At 43.0% G+C, this 5,474-nt stretch overlaps 1 protein-coding gene and 1 long non-coding RNA gene across 4 annotated transcripts in view; one reads left to right on the top strand and one right to left on the bottom strand.

The window, feature by feature from the left end:
• RBM47 (RNA binding motif protein 47) overlaps positions 1–5,102 on the bottom strand; it is a 90,727-nt gene extending 85,625 nt beyond the window's left edge. The window contains exon 1 of one of the 3 annotated variants that reach the window (XM_034424796.3): positions 4,995–5,102. The gene's annotated coding sequence lies outside the window, so the exon portion shown is untranslated. Of the gene's footprint in view, positions 1–1,178; positions 1,426–4,994 lie in introns of those variants that run through there. The other 2 variants (XM_034424798.3, XM_034424791.3) reach the window with 2 other exon arrangements.
• LOC148112721 (uncharacterized) lies at positions 817–1,645 on the top strand. The gene is made up of 2 exons (XR_015729284.1): positions 817–893; positions 1,505–1,645. It is a non-coding gene; the product is annotated as an uncharacterized LOC148112721 (long non-coding RNA).
• Positions 5,103–5,474: the final 372 nt, after the last annotated feature.

Below are 5,474 nucleotides of genomic sequence, written 5' to 3' on the forward strand. Positions count from 1 at the left end.
TTTCATCTGAGATTTTCAAAGTCGATGGATGAAAAAAAAAAAATTAAAATAAAAAGCATGTCCTGGGAGAATTTTTTTTAAAAAAAATCATTATATCTGATGAACAGTCACCATTAAAATTACCACATTCTCTGCGTTCCTTCTGAGTCCACCCGAAGTGGTACCGATTGTAAGAGCACAATCTTGCCAAGGGCAAAGCTAACAATTTTTTTTAAAAAAAATTTGATTTATATGCCGCCCTTCTCCGGAGACTCAGGGCGGCTTACAATGCGTTAAGCAATAGCCTTCATCCTTTTGTATATTTATACAAAGTCAGCTTATTGCCCCCACAATCCGGGTCCTCATTTCACCTACCTTTGAAAGGATGGAAGGCTGAGTCGACCTTGAGCCTTGGCGAGATTCGAACCTGCAGTAATTGCAGGCAGCAGATGTAAGTGGATGTTAATTAGTCTGCTGAGCCACCAGAGCTCAGCAACCCCACCGCCACCAAGTTATCAAAGCCCAGAGTTTCCTTTAAAGCCAAACGCACACTTTTTTTGCAAAAGGAATTCAAAAGGTAAGTTCCCTGCGTCCTATAGCCAGCGAGATGGTAGACGACCAGTTTTAGAGAGATTAAAAACAAAACGAAAACAAGCTGCTTTGACATCAAACGGCAAGTGGATTTTCTTGTTGTCTATTTCTCCTTCGCAAACCTTTCGCTCTTCATCCAAGGAAGTTTGCAAAGAACCAAAAAAACAAAGCCAAGAAAGTATTTTTTGGGGGGGAGGGTCCACACACTTTAGGAACAACCCTGACCTGGAAGACGATGGAGAAGCTCCGTAGAACGCAACTTTCCAAAAAAAGTTTACTTTCCTCCAGGTGTCTTCAAAACCGAGCATTAAGGAAGGACGCAGGTAAGGTGGCGAGGTAAGACACACTCTCTGACCTCCCACCTCCCCACACATCCACTCCAAAAAAAGGGGGCTCCAGGGGAAGGGCGTTAGGATCCCACCTCGCCACTTGAGAGCATCTTCACCTGGCCATCGTCCCAGCTCACCTGGGAGTTTTTCGGCGCAGGGAAAGTTGGAGAAAGCGCAATTAGACGAGACGGCTGGGCCCAAACTTTCCTTTTTCATTGGCTCCTTTCCAAAGATCTGAGAGCTATCGGCCCCCCCCTCCCACCCACCCCAAATTCTTACCTGGGCCTAAAGCGGGACAGCGACAGTGAATTCTGCCTGCTTGCAAGGGATGGGGGGGGTTTCTCTAAGGGAAAAGGTGGCAGGGGGCACCTCTCCTTCTGCCCGCTTCTCCTCTTCCTCCCTCCCTTCCAGCCTTCAGCCAAGTTTGACTCCCGGCTTCTCAAACTCACCCAACCAGATTTTTTGCCCTGACTTCACAACGTAAATCTGAGCCGTTGAAATTTTAGCCTTCCCCCCCCCCCCCCACAACTCCACACCGCCTTCCCTCGGGAGCCTTTTGTTCTCCGGCAAGGTCGCTCACCTCGGCCCCTTTATTTCTCCTGCAGGGGGAAGAAAAGCCAAGTTGGAGAACAGAGAAGGAAGGAAGGAGAAATTTTTTGAAAATCCTGTTCTGGAACTGCCCTGCCTCACCTCTCTAATTTTTCTCCTGTCCAGACCATAACATCAATTGGGTCCAGTTTTTTTTTTTCTTTAAAAATATATATATATATATTTTTGGTTCCAAAATCCACTGCTTTGCTGACTTATCTGCTTCGGTTCTGCAGGGTGGGAAGATAAACTGTAGAATCCAAGGGTGGGACAGAATAACAAGAGTGGGAAGGGAGCTTCGAGGTCATCTAGTCCAACCCCCCGCCCAAGGAGAAGACCTTCCGCCATTTCTGACAGAGGGCAGTCCAGTCTCTTCTGGAAAGCTTCCAGGGATGAAGATCCCACAACTTCTGAAGGCAACTTCTGTTCCATGGGTTGATTGTTCTCATTACAATCAACGATTCGCTTAATTCTGAAATGTATTCGAATATAATGAATAATAAATTATGTTATAATAAATATAATAATCCGACAGCCCAGCTTTAATTCTTTATCCGGGCTAGTTTTCTACCACATTTGCCCTTAGCTATAAAAGACAAGCGCAAGAGAAAACCCCACATTTCGCAAGGCGTAATTTCTACCTGCTAAGCTGTAATTTGCATTTATGACTCTTCTTTGACAGGTTTCTAGGCAGGGCACAGCTCAATGCTTAAGAACGAAATGAATCCCAATACAGCTAATCCTTGATTTACGACCACAAGTGAGCCCGGAATATGATATTACATTACTGAGAAATTGGTTTAACTGGGGTTTGCCCCGTTTCGCAACCTTTCTTGCCACCGTTGTTAAGCGAATCACCGCCCTGGTTAAAACGAGCCAGTGAATCTGTCTTCCCCGCTGGTTTTGCTTGCTTGTCAGAAGGTCGCAAAAAAGGGGGGTCGCGTGACTGCAACCGTCATAAATATGAACCCGTTGCCAAGGATCCAAACGTAAACTGCGTGATTTACCACGGGGATGCTGCAACGGTCGTTAAGTGTGGAAAACGGTCATAAGTCACTTTTTCTGGTGCTTGTTGCAGAGATGGGTTTCAGCAGGTTCTGATCAGTTCTGGAGAACCGGTAGCGGAAATTTTGAGTAGTTCGGAGAACCGGTAGTAAAAATTTCTGACTGGCCCCGCCCCCATCTATTCTCCGCCTCCCGAGTCCCAGCTGATCGGGAGGAAATGGGGATTTTGCAGTATCCTTCCCCTGGAATGGGGAGGGAATGGGGATTTTGTAGTATCCTTCCCCTGGAGTGGGGAAGGAATGGAGATTTTACAGTATCCTTCCCCTGGAGTGGAGAGGGAATGGGGATTTTGCAGAGATTTTACAGTATCCTTCCCCTGGAGTGGGGAAGGAATGGAGATTTTACAATATCCTTCCCCTGGAGTGGAGAGGGAATGGGGATTTTGCAGTATCCTTCCCCTGGAATGGAGAGGGAATGGGGATTTTGCAGAGATTTTACAGTATCCTTCCCCTGGAGTGGGGAAGGAATGGAGATTTTACAATATCCTTCCCCTGGAGTGGAGAGGGAATGGGGATTTTACAGTATCCTTCCCCTGGAGTGGAGAGGGAATGGGGATTTTGTAGTATCCTTCCCCTGGATTGGGGAGAGAATGGAGACAGTATCCTTCCCCTGGAGTGGGGTGGGAATGGGGATTTTGTAGTATCTTTCCCCTGGATTGGGGAGAGAATGGAGACTTTACAGTATCCTTCCCCTGGAGTGGGGTGGGAATGGAGATTTTACAGTATCCTTCCCCTGCCACGCCCACCAAGCCACACCCACCAAGCCACACCACGCCCACCAAGCCACGCCCATAGAACCAGTAGTAAAAAAAATTGTAACCCACCCACTGTGCTGTTTTACCTTCGAACCGTCACTAAACGAACTGTCGGAAGTTGAGGACTACTCAACTTTGCTCGTCTTTATGACTCTCCTCTTTTGATAGGTTTCCCAGCAGGGCACGCTCGGTGTCTTTTTTTTTTTTTTTAAATGAAATTAATTCCAATACGATGCAAAATGGAAGCCTTGGGGCGACGTCAGTCAAATCCAGCATTAAAAGAGACACAATTCTGAAGCCAGCTGACCTTGTCTCCAATTTTTGGCTACCTATCTAAAGATATTTTTTTTAAGGAGGTTCCCTAGAGCAGAACGGGGGATATCGAGGCTGCCTGCAGCTTTCGAGATAAAAAGTTAGAAACAATGCGGCCGAACCAGTGTTTGTGTGGGGGGTGGATGGAAATAGACAACTCAACCACACACAATCTCGGCTTCTCCCCCAAGAGCCATGAATTCGAACAGATCACAGGTCCCTGAATTCTTCTCCAAAGCTTCCGCCATGCGAGTTTAAATTTTGCAACACAGTCTAAGCAATCCATCTTTTTTTTTTTTTTTTACTTAGGAGTCAATCCCAAGGGGGGTTTATTACAATTACAGTGGTAATCCCGTAGTATAGATTACAATTACAGTGGGTAATCCCATAGTATAGATTACAATTACAGTGGTAATCCCATAGTATAGATTATAATTACAGTGGTAATCCCATAATAGAAACTACAATTACAGTGGGTAATCCCGTAGTATAAATTACAATTACTGTGGTAATCCCATAGTATAAATTACAATTACAATGGTAATCCAGTAGCATAAACTACAATTACAGTGATAATCCCATAGTCTAAATTACAATTACAGTGTAACCCCATAGTATAAACTACAATCACAGTATAACCCCATAGTATAAACTACAATTACAGTGGGTAATCCAATATTATAGATTACAATTACAGTGGTAATCCAGTAGTATAAATTACAATTACAGTGGTAATCCAGTAGTTTAAACTACAATTACAGTGGTAATCCAGTAGTATAAACTACAATTACAGTGGGTAATCCAATAGTATAGATTACAATTACTGTGGTAATCCCATAGTATAAATTACAATTACAATGGTAATCCAGTAGCATAAACTACAATTACAGTGATAATCCCATAGTCTAAATTACAATTACAGTGTAACCCCATAGTATAAACTACAATCACAGTATAACCCCATAGTATAAACTACAATCACAGTATAACCCCATAGTATAAACTACAATTACAGTGGGTAATCCAGTAGTATAAATTACAATTAAAGTGGTAATCCAATAATAGTATTCACCAATCGCAAGTTTGCTAGAGGGAGCAGGCAATCTTCAAACTTCTACCATCGGAAACACCCAAGAGAAACAATGGCTAAAAAGACTCACCCTTCAGATTTGGGAAGAATTAAGTGCAGTCTGGATTAAAAGGTTGATTTCTCGCTTTTTTCTATGACTGTTTTGCAAAAAGGCTTTTTTTTCCCCCCACACACACACATATCCCACAGGCAAATACTTCTGGTGTTGTTTGCTTTTGTTTTTTGAACCGAAAATAAAAGGAAGCACAATTTTTTTAAAATTAAAATTGAAATATTTTCAACCTACCTCATCGCTACACGGCATCCCGGCCCAAAATACGAAAGACGAGAAACTCTTCAATTCGGTTTAGCCATTCTGCATTACCTACCCCCACCCCAGTTTTGAGACTAATGTGATCAACCCAAGCCGAAGATCTGAAATCTTATTCAGCCCTTGTGACTCAAACATACCACAGACCCTTAAAGAGGAAGTCTCCAGCTTCCAATTTTTAATTTTTTTTTATTTTTTTTATTTTTCATTTTTGGTTTTGAAAGTTGTGAGTCCTGAAAGTTGTGTTGTTATGCAATGGGGGAAAAAAAAACGAGATGAGTTTTTGTTTTGTTTGAATGAATGAATGAATGAATGGCTGGCTTGATTGATTGATTGATCAAAAAATTAAAACGATTGACTTCAGTTGCACCTGGAGTTTTTTGTAAAAAAGAGCACTCAAAGCTTTGTGGATTAATGGAACGGTAACTTCCCCAAAGGCTCTTGGAATATTTTGTA

This window comes from Pantherophis guttatus, chromosome 8 (assembly GCF_059756535.1).
Source record: "Pantherophis guttatus breed Tessera chromosome 8, ASM5975653v1, whole genome shotgun sequence".
Classification (NCBI taxonomy): Eukaryota; Metazoa; Chordata; class Lepidosauria; order Squamata; family Colubridae; genus Pantherophis; species Pantherophis guttatus.